Source organism: Taudactylus pleione, unplaced genomic scaffold (genome assembly GCF_031769625.1).
Source record: "Taudactylus pleione unplaced genomic scaffold, aTauple2 ptg001135l, whole genome shotgun sequence".
NCBI lineage: Eukaryota > Metazoa > Chordata > Amphibia > Anura > Myobatrachidae > Taudactylus > Taudactylus pleione.
The window spans coordinates 580,727-599,521 of NW_028285536.1; the positions used below are offsets into that span (position 1 = coordinate 580,727).

The 18,795-nt window shown below is 48.9% G+C and overlaps 1 long non-coding RNA gene across 1 annotated transcript in view; it reads right to left on the minus strand.

Annotated features, from left to right (window-relative positions):
• Positions 1-11,625: 11,625 nt before the first annotated feature.
• The window catches only part of LOC148453548 (uncharacterized), a 29,006-nt gene continuing 21,836 nt past the window's right edge, over positions 11,626-18,795 (minus strand). Inside the window, exon 2 of the long non-coding RNA XR_015874925.1 lies at positions 11,626-11,905. This is a non-coding gene — a long non-coding RNA (uncharacterized LOC148453548). The remainder of the gene's footprint in view (positions 11,906-18,795) is intronic.

Consider the following 18,795-nt stretch of genomic DNA (forward strand, 5'->3'; position numbering starts at 1 on the left):
GGGCTACAGAAGCAGGCGGCCCCTCAGAGTACAGTGTATGGGCTACAGAAGCAGGTGGCCCCTCATAGCACATGGTATGGGCTACAGAAGCAGTAGGCCCCTCACAGTACATGGTATGGGCTACAGAAGCACGTGGCCCCTCACAGTACATTACATGGCATTTGCTACAGAAGCAGGCGGCCCCTCACAGTACATTACATGGCATGGGCTACAGAAGCAGGCGGCCCCTCACAGTACATTACATGGTATGGGCTACAGAAGCAGATGGACCTCACAGTACAGTACATGGTATGGGCTACAGAAGCAGGCGGACCCTCACAGTACAGTACATGGTATGGGCTACAGAAGCAGGCGGACCCTCACAGTACAGTACATGGTATGGGCTACAGAAGCAGGTGGCCTCTCACAGTACATTACATGGTTTGGGCTGCAGAAGCAGGCGGGCCCTTCACAGTACAGTACATGGTATGGGCTACAAAAGCAGGCAGACCCTCACAGTACAGTACATGGTATGGGCTACAGAAGCAGAAGGCCTCTCACAGTACATTACATGGCATGGGCTACAGATGCTGAAGGCCTCTCACAGTACAGTACATGGTATGGGCTACAGAAGCAGACGGCCTCTCACAGTATATTACATGGTATGGGCTACAGAAGCAGGCGGACTCTCACAGTACAGTACATGGTATGGGCTAAAGAAGCAGGCGGACCCTCACAGTACAGTACATGGTATGGGCTACAGAAGCAGGCGGACCCTCACAGTACAGTACATGGCAAGGGCTACATAAGCAGGCGGCCCCTCACAGTACATGGTATGGGCTATAGAAGCAGGAGGCCCCTCACAGTACATGGCATGGGCTACAGAAGCAGGCGGCCCCTCACAGTACATTACATGGCTTTTGCTACAGAAGCAGGCGGCCCCTCACAGCACATTACATGGCTTTTGCTACAGAAGCAGGCGGCCCCTCACAGTATATTATATGGCATGGGCTACAGTAGCAGGCGGCCCCTCAGAGTACAGTACATGGTATGGGTTACAGAAGCAGGCAGCCTCTCACAGTACATTACATGGCATGGGCTACAGAAGCAGGCGGACCCTCACAGTACATTACATGGCATGGGCTACAGAAGCAGGTGGACCCTCACAGTACAGTACATGGTATGGGCTACAGAAGCAGGCGGACCCTCACAGTACATTACATGGTATGGGCTACAGAAGCAGATGGCCTCTCACAGTACATTACATGGCTTTTGCTACAGAAGCAGGCGGACCCGCACAGTACATTACATGGTATGGGCTACAGAAGCAGGCGGCCTCTCACAGTACATTACATGGTATGGGCTACAGAAGAAGGCGGCCTCTCACAGTACATTACATGGTATGGGCTACAGAAGCAGGTGGCCCCTCACAGTACAGTAAATGGTATGGGCTACAGAAGCAGGCGGCCCCTCACAGCACATGGTATGGGCTACAGAAGCAGGAGGCCCCTCACAGTACATGGTATGGGTTACAGAAGCAGGCGGCCCCTCACAGTACATTACATGGCATTTGCTACAGAAGCTGGCGGCCCCTCACAGTACATTACATGGTTTGGGCTACAGAAGCAGGCGGACCCTCACAGTACTATACATTACATGGCATGGGCTACAGAAGCAGGTGGGCCCTCACAGTACAGTACATGGTATGGGCTACAGAAGCAGGTGGACCCTCACAGTACAGTACATGGTATGGGCTACAGAAGCAGGCGGACCCTCACAGTACAGTACATGGTATGGGTTACAGAAGCAGGCAGCCTCTCACAGTACATTACATGGCATGGGCTACAGAAGCAGGCGGACCCTCACAGTACATTACATGGCATGGGCTACAGAAGCAGGTGGACCCTCACAGTACAGTACATGGTATGGGCTACAGAAGCAGGCGGACCCTCACAGTACATTACATGGTATGGGCTACAGAAGCAGATGGCCTCTCACAGTACATTACATGGCTTTTGCTACAGAAGCAGGCGGACCCGCACAGTACATTACATGGTATGGGCTACAGAAGCAGGCGGCCTCTCACAGTACATTACATGGTATGGGCTACAGAAGAAGGCGGCCTCTCACAGTACATTACATGGTATGGGCTACAGAAGCAGGCGGCCCCTCACAGTACAGTAAATGGTATGGGCTACAGAAGCAGGCGGCCCCTCACAGCACATGGTATGGGCTACAGAAGCAGGAGGCCCCTCACAGTACATGGTATGGGTTACAGAAGCAGGCGGCCCCTCACAGTACATTACATGGCATTTGCTACAGAAGCTGGCGGCCCCTCACAGTACAGTACATTACATGGTTTGGGCTACAGAAGCAGACGGACCCTCACAGTACTATACATTACATGGCATGGGCTACAGAAGCAGGTGGACCCTCAAAGTACAGTACATGGTATGGGCTACAGAAGCAGGCGGACCCTCACAGTACATTACATGGTATGGGCTACAGAAGCAGGTGGACCCTCACAGTACATTACATGGTATGGGCTACAGAAGCAGGCGGCCTCTCACAGTACATTACATGGCATGGGCTACAGAAGCAGGCGGACCCTTACAGTACATTACATGGCATGGGCTACAGGAGCAGGCGGACGCCTCACTGTACATTACATGGTATGGTCTACAGAAGCAGGCGGACCCTCACAGTACATTACATGGTATGGGCTACAGAAGCAGGCGGCCTCTCACAGTACATTACATGGTATGGGCTACAGAAGAAGGCGGCCTCTGACAGTACAGTACATGGTATGGGCTACAGAAGCAGGCGGCCTCTCACAGTATATTACATGGGCTAAAGGAGCAGGCGGCCTCTCACAGTACATTACATGGTATGGGCTACAGAAGCAGGTGGACTCTCACAGTACAGTACATGGTATGGGCTGCAGAAGCAGGCGGACCCTCACAGTACAGTACATGGTATGGGCTACAGAAGCAGGCGGACCCTCACAGTACAGTACATGTTATGGGCTACAGAAGCAGGCGGCCTCTTACAGTATATTACATGGGCTACAGAAGCAGGTGGACTCTCACAGTACATTACATGGTATGAGCTACAGAAGCAGGCAGAGCCTCACAGTACATTACATGGTATGGGCTACAGAAGCAGGCGGCCTCTCACAGTACATTACATGGCATGGTCTACAGAAGCAGGCGGCCTCTCACAGTACATTACATGGTATGGGCTACAGAAGGAGAAGGCCTCTCACAGTACAGTACATGGTATGGGCTACAGAAGCAGGCGGCCTCTCACAGTACATTACATGGTATGGGCTACAGAAGCAGGCAGACCCTCACGGTACAGTACATGGTATGGGCTACAGTAGCAGAAGTCCTCTCACAGTACATAACATGGGCTACAGAAGCAGGCGGCCTCTCAGTACATTACATGGCAAGGGCTACAGAAGCAGGCGGATCCTCACAGTACAGTACGTTAAATGGCATGGGCTACAGAAGCAGACGGACCCTCACAGTACAGTACAGTACACTCTATGGGCTACAGAAGCAGGCGGACCCTCACAGTACAGTACATGGTATGGGCTACAGAAGCAGAAGGCCTCTCACAGTACATTAGATGGCATGGGCTACAGAAGCAGAAGGCCTCTCACAGTACAGTACATGGTATGGGCTACAGAAGCAGGTGGCCTCTCACAGTACAGTACATGGTATGGGCTACATAAGCAGGTGGACCCTCACAGTACATGGTATGGGCTACAGAAGCAGGTGGACCCTCACAGTACAGTACATGGGCTACATAAGCAGAAGGTCTCTCACAGTACATTACATGGTATGGGCTACAGAAGCAGGCGGCCTCTCACAGTATATTACATGGGCTACAGAAGCAGGTTGTCTCTCACAGTACATTACATGGTATGGGCTATAGAAGCAGGTGGCCTCTCACAGTACAGTACATGGTATGGGCTACATAAGCAGGTGGACCCTCATAGTACATGGTATGGGCTACAGAAGCAGGCGGACCCTCACAGTACAGTACATGGGCTACATAAGCAGAAGGTCTCTCACAGTACATTACATGGTATGGGCTACAGAAGCAGGCGGCCTCTCACAGTATATTACATGGGCTACAGAAGCAGGTTGTCTCTCACAGTACATTACATGGTATGGGCTATAGAAGCAGGTGGCCTCTCACAGTACAGTACATGGCATGGGCACTGCGATGAATACGCATATGCAGATTGCGAAAATCGGCCAACTACGAGCGAACGCTTCTTAGCAACCGGGTCTGAATCAGCTCCTAAGTGTCTTGTTTATTTCTACAACCTCATTGCTTTTTCTCCCATTTTGCATGGGTACCTCTCTCCACCTGTCTGCCCCTGCTCCATCTCCTGTGTGCACCTGTCCACATTGTGTGTGCATCTAAAATCACATGCAATACACCACCCCCACAAACCTATGCCTTGGCTTCCCGCTTCCTCTCACTTATTTACCCCACATCCTAATTTTCCCTCTTACCCTAGATCCTAACCTCCTCTCTTTCGACAACTTAATCCTAACCGCTTTTCTCCCCTACAGAAGCCTAACCTCATCTTTCCCCCCCTATCCTTCCCTCTTCATCCATGACCTAACCTTAATCTCACCTCTTCATCCATGACCTAACCCTAATCTCACCTCTTCATCCAGGACCTAAACCTAATCTCACCTCTTCATCCACGACCTAACCCTAATCTCACCTCTTCCTCTATGACCTAACCCTAATCTCACCTCTTCATCCATGACCTAACCCTAATCTCACCTCTTCCTCCACGACCTAACCGTAATCTCACCTCTTGATCCATGACCTAACCCTAATCTCACCTCTTCATCCACGACCTAACCCTAATCTCACCTCTTCAACCACGATGTCAGGACTGCGACTATTTCAGTACATAAAGATAGATTACTTTTTCCAAAGTTCCTTTGTGGTCGTTGGAGGAGCTATCCTGCTTGCTGGCGTTCTTCACATACATGGAATAGAGAGTTAAAGTGATCATCTGTTTCGAAGGTGTTGTCAGGTTGTGGGATTCCTAGATTGCTCATTATTTCAAACCTGATTCCATTTGGGTCACATGTTCTGAAACTTCCTATGGATCACAGACCTCTAGTATAAAGCCTGTTACTGTGTCTCAGTGTCTGTGCAACGTTACTTTCAGGTCTTTCTTGGACTCCTGCCAGATCTCTGCTGTGCCTGTGGGTTGCTGTGGACTTTGCTATATCTCCGTTCGTGTTCCAGCTTAACTTCTGATGCCAGTTACCAGCCGCACTACAGAGCTCAGCATAGCCATTGCCTAAGTATTGCTTTTTGCTCCACTGCTGTGGTTTCACCTTTTGCTGCACCATTTACTTTGCCTGTTGCCTCTCACTCCTGTGGACATCGAACCCATCTTCGTTACAGTTGTCAACTGCACAGTTACAGATATCATCACCGCATCACAGGGCTCAACCCTGTTCCGGATTCTAGTCACACCGCAGGGCTCAACCCTGTTCTGGAACACCTTCACAGGGCTCAACCCTGCTTCAACCTCATTGCATCACAGGGCTCAACCCTGCTCCGACCTCAAGATATCACAGGGCTCAACCCTGCTCCGACCTCACCGTATCACAGGGCTCAACCCTGCTCCGACCTCACCGCATCACAGGGCTCAACCCTGCTCCGACCTCACCGCATCACAGGGCTCAACCCTACTCCGACCTCACCGCATTACAGGGCTCAACACTGCTTCAACCTCACAGCATCACAGGGCTCACTCTGCTCAGATATCCATCACTACAGGGTTCCACCCAGGTGAAGCTCCTGTATACCATCCTGAGGTGCCTCATACTGGACTCGGGATTCCCTACCATATTAGCTCTTCTGTGTTAAAGACTATATATAGGAGGTTTTCTCCTTTACTCATTATTGCTTATGTGAACCTCAGTGTTGTTGAGACTTTGTGAGACATTGCTATTATATTTCTCCTGTGACTAAATTCCATTTACTTTTATTCCGTGCTATCGAGATTTCATGAAAAGATCATTCCTAAAGCCACCCCAGTTTATGGTGCCTAGTAAGCCTGCCTCCTCCCAGGAGTCTCAAGTGTCGGCAGCCGTGACACACGACCTAACCATAATCTTACCTCTTCATCCACGACCTAAACCTAATCTCTCCTCTTCATCCACGACCAAACCCTAATCTCTCCTCATCATCCACAACCTAAACCTAATCTCACCTCTTCATCCACGACCTAACCCTAATCTCACCTCTTCATCCATGACCTAATCTCACCTCTTCATCCACGACCTAACCCTAATCTCACCTCTTCATCCACGACCTAACCCTAATCTCACCTCTTCATCCACGACCTAACCCTAATCTCACCTCTTCATCCACGACCTAACCCTAATCTCACCTCTTCATCCACAAAATAAGACTAAAAATCCAGCAACAAATCCTGAGCAATTGTAGAAATGTTAATAATCGTATGTGGTTATTTGCACATAAGCATCACAAGTTTCCCTTACTAGGAAAGAGAGAAACAATCTTAAAACATAAAGAGTAAAACAATTTTATTCAAATAATTTCAGTCAACATAATCATGCAAGACAATGGGAACAGCAGCTCAGTATTGTGTCATTCTGCAGAGGCTCAAATACCAGTCACCACTCAAGATGGGATGGGTACGGGATGCCGGCACTATAGACCCTGGCGGTCAGAATCCCGAAGCCAGCGTCCCGACAGGGTTAGGATACCAAATCCTAACCCTCCTTCCACCCCTACCCCGCACCCTAGACCTAACCCTCCCCCCTTACTGCCTAACTCTAACCCTTCCCCTAACCCCAGTACTTACCGTTGGGATGCTGGCGCCGACATTCTAAGTGCCAACACCCGACTGTTGGTATTATGGCCGCATCCCCTCAGGATTTATGTACATAAGAACAGTTCCTGCATCATTCATGTATCACTTTTCTGGATTACAATAATCATTACATCTTGGCCAGATTGTCAGTATAAATGGCCATAACACAGCAGCAATCCAACAAAACCTGTTCCTGCCCCATTTGGAGTCTCTGTTGGGGTATATAATATACTATCCAGGATTAAGTATTTCCAGATATACTATAGCAGTGTTTCCCAAACTAATTTCTCAGGGAGCACTAACAGTGCATGTTTTCCAGGTCTCCCCACAGAATCAAAAGTGAAATAATTAGTTCCACTTGTGGATCTTATAAAAAGTGTCAGCCAGTAATAAGTACACCTGTATACCTGCTAGAAGATCTGGAAACCATGCACTGTTAGTGCTCCCTGAGGAATGAGTTTGGGAAACACTGTACTTTAGTAACCTTTGTGTTTCTCCTATAGGGAAGCCACATGCATTGTCCATCGCAGATTTGGAGCTTGTATCCTCAGTTCATGCACTCAGGGTACAATCCCAGCGGGGACCATGGTAACAGCCACTAATTACTACTAACTGTACCATTATGGAGACCGGACAGCTAAGCACTCAGGGTACAATCCCAGCGGTGACCATGGTAACAGCCACTAATTATTACTAACTGTACCATTATGGAGACCGGACAGCTAAGCACTCAGGGTACAATCCCAGCGGTGACCATGGTAACAGCCACTAATTATTACTAACTGTACCATTATGGAGACCGGACAGCTAAGCACTCAGGGTACAATCCCAGCGTTGACCATGGTAACAGCCACTAATTATTACTAACTGTACCATTATGGAGACCGGACAGCTAAGCACTCAGGGTACAATCCCAGCGGTGACCATGGTAACAGCCACTAATTATTACTAACTGTACCATTATGGAGACCGGACAGCTAAGCACTCAGGGTACAATCCCAGCGGTGACCATGGTAACAGCCACTAATTATTACTAACTGTACCATTATGGAGACCGGACAGCTAAGCACTCAGGGTACAATCCCAGCGGTGACCATGGTAACAGCCACTAATTATTACTAACTGTACCATTATGGAGACCGGACAGCTAAGCACTCAGGGTACAATCCCAGCGGGAACCATGGTAACAGCCACTAATTATTACTAACTGTACCATTATGGAGACCGGACAGCTAAGCACTCAGGGTACAATCCCAGCGGTGACCATGGTAACAGCCACTAATTATTACTAACTGTACCATTATGGAGACCGGACAGCTAAGCACTCAGGGTACAATCCCAGCGGTGACCATGGTAACAGCCACTAATTATTACTAACTGTACCATTATGGAGACCGGACAGCTAAGCACTCAGGGTACAATCCCAGCGGTGACCATGGTAACAGCCACTAATTATTACTAACTGTACCATTATGGAGACCGGACAGCTAAGCACTGAGGGTACAATCCCAGCGGTGACCATGGTAACAGCCACTAATTATTACTAACTGTACCATTATGGAGACCGGACAGCTAAGCACTCAGGGTACAATCCCAGCGGTGACCATGGTAACAGCCACTAATTATTACTAACTGTACCATTATGGAGACCGGACAGCTAAGCACTCAGGGTACAATCCCAGCGGTGACCATGGTAACAGCCACTAATTATTACTAACTGTACCATTATGGAGAACGGACAGCTAAGCACTCAGGGTACAATCCCAGCGGTGACCATGGTAACAGCCACTAATTATTACTAACTGTACCATTATGGAGAACGGACAGCTAAGCACTCAGGGTACAATCCCAGCGGTGACCATGGTAACAGCCACTAATTATTACTAACTGTACCATTATGGAGAACGGACAGCTAAGCACTCAGGGTACAATCCCAGCGGGAACCATGGTAACAGCCACTAATTATTACTAACTGTACCATTATGGAGAACGGACAGCTAAGCACTCAGGGTACAATCCCAGCGGTGACCATGGTAACAGCCACTAATTATTACTAACTGTACCATTATGGAGAACGGACAGCTAAGCACTCAGGGTACAATTCCAGCGGTGACCATGGTAACAGCCACTAATTATTACTAACTGTACCATTATGGAGACCGGACAGCTAAGCACTCAGGGTACAATTCCAGCGGTGACCATGGTAACAGCCACTAATTATTACTAACTGTACCATTATGGAGACCGGACAGCTAAGCACTCAGGGTACAATCCCAGCGGTGACCATGGTAACAGCCACTAATTATTACTAACTGTACCATTATGGAGACCGGACAGCTAAGCACTCAGGGTACAATCCCAGCGGTGACCATGGTAACAGCCACTAATTATTACTAACTGTACCATTATGGAGACCGGACAGCTAAGCACTCAGAGTACAATCCCAGCGGGGACCATGGTAACAGCCACTAATTATTACTAACTGTACCATTATGGAGAACGTACAGCTAAGCACTCACGGTACAATCCCAGCCGTGACCATGGTAACAGCCACTAATTATTACTAACTGTACCATTATGGAGAACGGACAGCTAAGCACTCAGGGTACAATCCCAGCGGTGACCATGGTAACAGCCACTAATTATTACTAACTGTACCATTATGGAGACCGGACAGCTAAGCACTCAGGGTACAATCCCAGCGGTGACCATGGTAACAGCCACTAATTATTACTAACTGTACCATTATGGAGAACGGACAGCTAAGCACTCAGGGTACAATCCCAGCGGTGACCATGGTAACAGCCACTAATTATTACTAACTGTACCATTATGGAGACCGGACAGCTAAGCACTCAGGGAACAATCCCAGCGGTGACCATGGTAACAGCCACTAATTATTACTAACTGTACCACTATGGAGACCGGACAGCTAAGCACTCAGGGTACAATCCCAGCCGTGACCATGGTAACAGCCACTAATTATTGCTAACTGTACCATTATGGAGACCAGACAGCTAAGCACTCAGGGTACAATCCCAGCGGTGACCATGGTAACAGCCACTAATTATTACTAACTGTACCATTATGGAGAATGGACAGCTAAGCACTCAGGGTACAATTCCAGCGGTGACCATGGTAACAGCCACTAATTATTACTAACTGTACCATTATGGAGAATGGACAGCTAAGCACTCAGGGTACAATCCCAGCCGTGACCATGGTAACAGCCACTAATTATTACTAACTGTACCATTATGGAGACCGGACAGCTAAGCACTCAGGGTACAATCCCAGCGGTGACCATGGTAACAGCCACTAATTATTACTAACTGTACCATTATGGAGACCGGACAGCTAAGCACTCAGGGTACAATCCCAGCGGTGACCATGGTAACAGCCACTAATTATTACTAACTGTACCATTATGGAGAACGGACAGCTAAGCACTCAGGGTACAATCCCAGCGGTGACCATGGTAACAGCCACTAATTATTACTAACTGTACCATTATGGAGAACGGACAGCTAAGCACTCAGGGTACAATTCCAGCGGTGACCATGGTAACAGCCACTAATTATTACTAACTGTACCATTATGGAGACCGGACAGCTAAGCACTCAGGGTACAATCCCAGCGGTGACCATGGTAACAGCCACTAATTATTACTAACTGTACCATTATGGAGAACGGACAGCTAAGCACTCAGGGTACAATCCCAGCGGGAACCATGGTAACAGCCACTAATTATTACTAACTGTACCATTATGGAGAACGGACAGCTAAGCACTCAGGGTACAATCCAGCGGTGACCATGGTAACAGCCACTAATTATTACTAACTGTACCATTATGGAGACCGGACAGCTAAGCACTCAGGGTACAATCCCAGCCGTGACCATGGTAACAGCCACTAATTATTACTAACTGTACCATTATGGAGAACGGACAGCTAAGCACTCTAGGACGAGAATTCAATTTTAATTGGATAGTTTTAAAATCAGGTTGCTCTGTCTATGGGGGAGATTCAGTTCCTGGTGAAATGCGCCTTCGTAATGGCAGATAAGACAGTCTGTGTCCATGTTCAGTATCTTTGGTCATTTATTCTCACACTCCATAGGGGAACGCAGGGATAGGAGCAACGATTCCTACTGTAATAAGTGGTAATGTCTGCAGTCACTGCTTCCTGCCAGCACAGCGTCCCCTATATGCAGTATTTCTTATATATTAACATAGAATTTAACTTCCAGATAATAACTATATAATACACTGCTGTAAACTGATGTGTACAATATTACAGGTCTCTCCTATAGGGAAGCCGCGTGCACTGTCCATAGCAATCCATGCAGATTCCCCTATAGCAGAGGTGGGGTAACACTACTAGAGGGGCAGAGAATTCACATTAAGGGATAAAAAAATGTGTATGTGTAATAAGGGGCGACTACTGTGTCATTAGAAAAATGGATATAGCATGTGCCATAGAGGAACAAGCAACATTAAATACTGTACAACATGGATACAATGTAATCAGGAATGTGAAGGAGGCTGCGGTTGGAGGCTGCGGTTGGAGGCTGCGGTTGGAGGCTAAGGATTTGTAAGCTAAGGATTTGGAGTAGGGTCAAGCAAAGTCCTGCTAGTGATTGTGATGTGGTAGGTGGAGGTATTAAGGGCTAATATCTAGGGAAGAGGGGCATTTAGGGACTCAGAGGGGCAGCAAGAAAAGCTGCTAAGAGCGCAGGTCACAGATACCAGAAACAATGACATTCAAAAGGCAATTTTACTAAATAGCAGATGGGGGAGGATAAAAATATTAGCTGGAACTGTATAAGAGAATCCGGAGTAAAGGTTGGAGGCCGGACGCTGGAAAAGGATAGCGGCAGATCGGTGGTCACTCCTTGGCCTTGCCAATTATAGCCAGGATGTAGAGGAAGATGTTAATGATATCCGTATACAGATTGAGAGCAGCAAATACATATTCTTCAGGGCTGAGAGATAACTGCTTGTTACCCAGGATCATCTGCGTGTCCACAGCCAAAAACTAGGGAGAAAGAAACAAATGAATCCATAAAGTTATGCTGAACATTATATCACATCTACTGCGCTGAGCATTATATCACATCTACTGCGCTGAGCATTCTATCACATCTACTGCGCTGAGCATTATATCACATCTACTGCGCTGAGCATTCTATCACATCTACTGCGCTGAGCATTCTATCACATCTACTGCGCTGAGCATTCTATCACATCTACTGCGCTGAGCATTATATCACATCTACTGCGCTGAGCATTATATCACATCTACTGCGCTGAGCATTATATCACATCTACTGCGCTGAGCATTATATCACATCTACTGTGCTGAGCATTATATCACATCTACTGTGCTGAGCCTTATATCACATCTACTGCGCTGATCCCTATATCACATCTACTGTGCTGAGCCCTATATCACATCTACTGCGCTGAGCATTATATCACATCTACTGCGCTGATCCCTATATCACATCTACTGTGCTGATCCCTATATCACATCTACTGCGCTGAGCATTATATCACATCTACTGCGCTGAGCATTATATCACATCTACTGCGCTGAGCATTATATCACATCTACTGCGCTGATCCCTATATCACATCTACTGCGCTGATCCCTATATCACATCTACTGCGCTGATCCCTATATCACATCTACTGTGCTGAGCCCTATATCACATCTACTGTGCTGATCCCTATATCACATCTACTGTGCTGAGCATTATATCACATCTACTGTGCTGAGCATTATATCACATCTACTGTGCTGAACATTATATCACATCTACTGTGCTGAGCATTATATCACATCTACTGCGCTGAGCATTATATCACATCTACTGCGCTGAGCCCTAAATCACATCTACTGCGCGGAGCATTATATCACACCTACTGCGCTGAGCATTATATCACATCTACTGCGCTGAGCATTATATCACATCTACTGCGCTGAGCATTATATCACATCTACTGTGCTGAGCATTACATCACATCTACTATGCTGAGCATTATATCACATCTACTGCGCGGAGCATTATATCACATCTACTGTGCTGAGCATTATATCACATCTACTGCGCTGAGCATTATATCACATCTACTGCGCTGAGCATTATATCACATCTACTGCGCAGAGCATTATATCACATCTACTGCGCTGAGCATTATATCACATCTACTGTGCTGAGCCTTATATCACATCTACTGTGCTGAGCCCTATATCACATCTACTGTGCTTATTACATCTACTGCGCTGAGCCTTATATCACATCTACTGCGCTGAGCCCTATATCACATCTACTGTGCTGAGCCTTATATCACATCTACTGTGCTGAGCCTTATATCACATCTACTGTGCTGATCCCTATATCACATCTACTGCGCTGATCCCTATATCACATCTACTGCGCTGATCCCTATATCACATCTACTGCGCTGATCCCTATATCACATCTACTGCGCTGATCCCTATATCACATCTACTGCGCTGAGCCTTATATCACATCTACTGCGCTGAGCATTATATCACATCTACTGCGCTGAACCCTATATCACATCTACTGCGCTGATCCCTATATCACATCTACTGCGCTGATCCCTATATCACATCTACTGCGCTGATCCCTATATCACATCTACTGCGCTGATCCCTATATCACATCTACTGCGCTGATCCCTATATCACATCTACTGTGCTGATCCCTATATCACATCTACTGTGCTGAGCCTTATATCACATCTACTGTGCTGATCCCTATATCACATCTACTGTGCTGAGCCTTATATCACATCTACTGTGCTGAACCCTATATCACATCTACTGCGCTGATCCCTATATCACATCTACTGTGCTGATCCCTATATCACATCTACTGTGCTGAGCCTTATATCACATCTACTGCGCTGAGCATTATATCACATCTACTGTGCTGATCCCTATATCACATCTACTGTGCTGAGCCTTATATCACATCTACTGTGCTGATCCCTATATCACATCTACTGTGCTGAGCCTTATATCACATCTACTGCGCTGAGCATTATATCACATCTACTGTGCTGAGCCCTATATCACATCTACTGCGCTGAGCCTTATATCACATCTACTGCGCTGATCCCTATATCACATCTACTGTGCTGATCCCTATATCACATCTACTGTGCTGAGCCTTATATCACATCTACTGCGCTGAGCATTATATCACATCTACTGTGCTGATCCCTATATCACATCTACTGTGCTGAGCCTTATATCACATCTACTGTGCTGATCCCTATATCACATCTACTGTGCTGAGCCTTATATCACATCTACTGCGCTGAGCATTATATCACATCTACTGTGCTGAGCCCTATATCACATCTACTGCGCTGAGCCTTATATCACATCTACTGCGCTGATCCCTATATCACATCTACTGCGCTGATCCCTATATCACATCTACTGTGCTGAGCCCTATATCACATCTACTGTGCTGATCCCTATATCACATCTACTGTGCTGAGCCCTATATCACATCTACTGTGCTGAGCCTTATATCACATCTACTGCGCTGAGCCCTATATCACATCTACTGTGCTGAGCCTTATACTACATCTACTGTGATAAGCCCTGTGGCTGGAGGCTGGCCCCACGTGTTTAGTGGCCGCCGTGGCACTGAAGGTGTTAACCCCCGTTCTGCGGCGCCATTTTTAAAGGGCAAGAGGGCGCTAGACACCATATTTACATGTATTAAAGGCGCTAGCACCCGAGTGTTTAAAAATTAAATGTATTTTATTTTTTAGGTTGCAGCAGCCGGGACCCGTTTCCGCGGCTATGTATTAAGCCCCGGTGTGCCGGGGGTAAGGGAGGCCTTTATGTGTGCTCCAGCTATGGGCCACCCCTGGAGACTGCCAGGCTATGTGCCGACTGCTGGGGATCGGGAGCAGAGCTCCTGGCACCTTAGTGTATCAAGGAGCTATTGCAGCTGGGACTCATGTCCTGGACTACAGGGCTGAGTGACACACAGGGTGACCGGCTAGCCGCCCCCGTGTGGTGCTGTGTGCTGTCCGCTAAGGACTGGGAGCTTAGCTTCCGGTGCTCCAGCTACACAGCAGGCAGAAGGGCTGTAAGATGTCTGCCGGGGACCGGGAGCAATACTCCAGGAACTCCAGGAAGCCGCTGCAGCTGAGACAGGTGCCCCTGACTGCGGCGCTATGTGCATACATGCGGGGGACAGGGAGGAGAGCACGCTCCCGGGACCACCAGCGCTGAGCTATATGCTGGGGACTGAGAGCTAAGCTCCCAGCACCATGGTAGCCAAGCCCAGCACTGAGCTACATGCTGGGGACTGAGAACTAAGCTCCCAGCACCTCAGCACCATGGTAGCCAAGCCCAGCGCAGAGCTATATGCTGGGGACTGAGAACTTAGCTCCCAGCACCTCAGCACCATGGTAGTCAAGCCCAGCGCTGAGCTATATGCTGGGGACTGAGAACTTAGCTCCCAGCACCTCAGCACCATGGTAGTCAAGCCCAGCGCTGAGCTATATGCTGGGGACTGAGAGCTAAGCTCCCAGCACCTCAGCACCATGGTAGCCAAGCCCAGCGCAGAGCTATATGCTGGGGACTGAGAGCTAAGCTCCCAGCATCTCAGCACCATGGTAGCCAAGCCCAGCGCTGAGCTATATGCTGGGGACTGAGAGCTAAGCTCCCAGCACCTCAGCACTGTGGTAGCCAAGCCTAGCGCTGAGCTATATGCTGGGGACTGAGAACTTAGCTCCCAGCACCTCAGCACCATGGTAGCCAAGCCCAGCGCTGAGCTATATGCTGGGGACTGATAACTTAGCTCCCAGCACCTCAGCACCATGGTAGCCAAGCCCAGCGCTGAGCTATATGCTGGGGACTGAGAGCTAAGCTCCCAGCACCTCAGCACTGTGGTAGCCAAGCCTAGCGCTGAGCTATATGCTGGGGACTGAGAACTTAGCTCCCAGCACCTCAGCACCATGGTAGCCAAGCCCAGCGCTGAGCTATATGCTGGGGACTGAGAGCTAAGCTCCCAGCATCTCAGCACCATGGTAGCCAAGCCCAGCGCTGAGCTATATGCTGGGGACTGAGAACTTAGCTCCCAGCATCTCAGCACCATGGTAGCCAAGCCCAGCGCTGAGCTATATGCTGGGGACTGAGAACTTAGCTCCCAGCACCATGGTAGCCAAGCCCAGCGCTGAGCTATATGCTGGGGACTGAGAACTTAGCTCCCAGCACCTCAGCACCATGGTAGCCAAGCCCAGCGCTGAGCTATATGCTGGGGACTGAGAACTTAGCTCCCAGCACCTCAGCACCATGGTAGCCAAGCCTAGCGCTGAGCTATATGCTGGGGACTGAGCGCTAAGCTCCCAGCACCTCAGCACCGTGGTAGCCAAGCCCAGCGCTGAGCTATATGCTGGGGACTGAGAACTTAGCTCCCAGCACCTCAGCACCATGGTAGCCAAGCCCAGCGCTGAGCTATATGCTGGGGACTGAGAACTTAGCTCCCAGCACCTCAGCACCATGGTAGCCAAGCCCAGCGCAGAGCTATATGCTGGGGACTGAGAGCTAAGCTCCCAGCACCTCAGCACCGTGGTAGCCAAGCCCAGCGCTGAGCTATATGCTGGGGACTGAGAACTAAGCTCCCAGCACCTCAGCACCGTGGTAGCCAAGCCTAGCGCTGAGCTATATGCTGGGGACTGAGAACTAAGCTCCCAGCACCTCAGCACCATGGTAGCCAAGCCCAGCGCTGAGCACAGTAAATAAAAACACACTGTGGAAAAAACACCAACACATAACTAGAAATAATGTTAAATAAAATGTCTAAAAGTATTTGACCCTGCATAGGCAGCACTGCAGCTCGGGATCTAAGTCTGATGCTGGGCACAGTCATGTAATGTAAATGTATGTAACCTTGTATAGGCAGCACTGCGCTGGGCACATAGATCCCGAGCTGCAGTGCTGCACTGTGTGCTAAGGGCCTGATTCAGACCCGGTCGCAAGCGCTGAGCGCTCGCAACCGGGTCGATGGTGGCCCACAGCGCATGCGCACGTCGGAGCCGGCTCCGTTGTGCGCATGCGCGAGACCCGGCTAGCGACGGGCAATCCGTCGCTCCGGGTATCGCACCAAAGGGGGCGAGCTGTCGATGTTGAGTGACAGCTCGCCCCTTTTGGTGGGCGGGCCGGGGGGGTGGCTGCCCAAATGGAGGCGTTCCCATGAGAACGCCTACCGTTTGGGGGCTCTGATAGAGTCAAAATCACTCCAGGGCTTGTGGCTGGGAAACCCTACCGCAGGGTTTCCGTCGCAAGTCCGATGGTCGCGATGGTCAAGACCATCGCGACCATCTTTTTGGACGCTCGTATATGCTGTGGGTGGTGACCCACAGCTATACGAGCGTCCAGGAGGACGCTCCTTCTTAATGGAGGAGGGCCCTGATTCAGAGCGAGTGCCCTGGTCAGAGCGTCCGGCTCTGAATCAGGGCCCAAGTCTGATGCTGGGCACAGGCATGAAATGTAAATGTATGTAACCTTGTATAGGCAGCACTGAGCTGGGCACATAGATCCCGAGCTGCAGTGCTGCACTGTGTGCTAAGACTGATGCTGGGCACAGGCATGAAATGTAAATGTATGTAACCTTGTATAGGCAGCACTGAGCTGGGCACATAGATCCCGAGCTGCAGTGCTGCACTGTGTGCTAAGACTGATTCTGTGCACAGTCATGTAATGTAAATGTATGTAACCTTGTATAGGCAGCACTGAGCTGGGCACATAGATCCCGAGCTGCAGTGCTGCACTGTGTGCTAAGACTGATGCTGGGCACAGGCATGTAATGTAAATGTATGTAACCTTGTATAGGCAGCACTGAGCTGGGCACATAGATCCCGAGCTGCATTGCTGCACTGTGTGCTAAGACTGATGCTGGGCACAGGCATGAAATGTAAATGTATGTAACCTTGTATAGGCAGCACTGAGCTGGGCACATAGATCCCGAGCTGCAGTGCTGCACTGTGTGCTAAGACTGATGCTGGGCACAGGCATGAAATGTGAATGTATTTAAAATGTATGATTTTAAAAGTAAAGATATGGTAAGAACTTACCCTTCTTATCTCTTTTTCTACAAGGTCCATAGGGTCCACAGGGTGACCTTGGGGTATAGGTGATGCAGATTCATCCGGGCACCTTACGCAGTAAATTCTTCTCCCAGGATGCAACGGTCTCCCTCTATACCCCGCCCCCGTCCAGAGGCACCACAGTTTCATAGCAAGCCAAAGGCCAGAGGAGGATAAAAGAGAGAAGAAAGTCTGGAACACACTAGAATCACATTCTCACACAGGAGACGCAAAACCGGTGACCAGAACGAAGCCTAACTGAAGCACAGGTGCGTCAGGGCGGGTGCCCTGTGGTCCCTATGGACCTCTTAGAAAGAGAGATAAAAAGGGTAAGTTCTTACCATATTTCTACTTTTCTACTTCAAGATCCATAGAAGGTCCACAGGGTGACCATGGGGATTCCCAAAGCAGTACCCTCAAGGACGCGGACTCTCATGTGCAGAAAGGAGAATCCGCCACCCGATGGAAACATCCTGAGTAGCAAATTTATCAAAAGAGTACTAGCTCAAAAAGGTCTGGATAGAAAACCACGTGGCCGCCTTACAAAGCTGTACAGCCGAGGCACCACGAATAGCTGCCCACGAAGGGCCCACAGACCAAGTAGAATGAGCAGTAACAGAGGGCGGGACTGGAAGGCCCTCATGAATGTAAGCCTCAGAGATAGTCATACGAAGCCATCTAGCCAAAGTTTGTTTATTGGCCGGCCATCCTCTCTTGTGGAAACCATAAAGTACAAACGAAGTCTGATTTCCGGAGAGGACTGGTACAATCCACATAAAT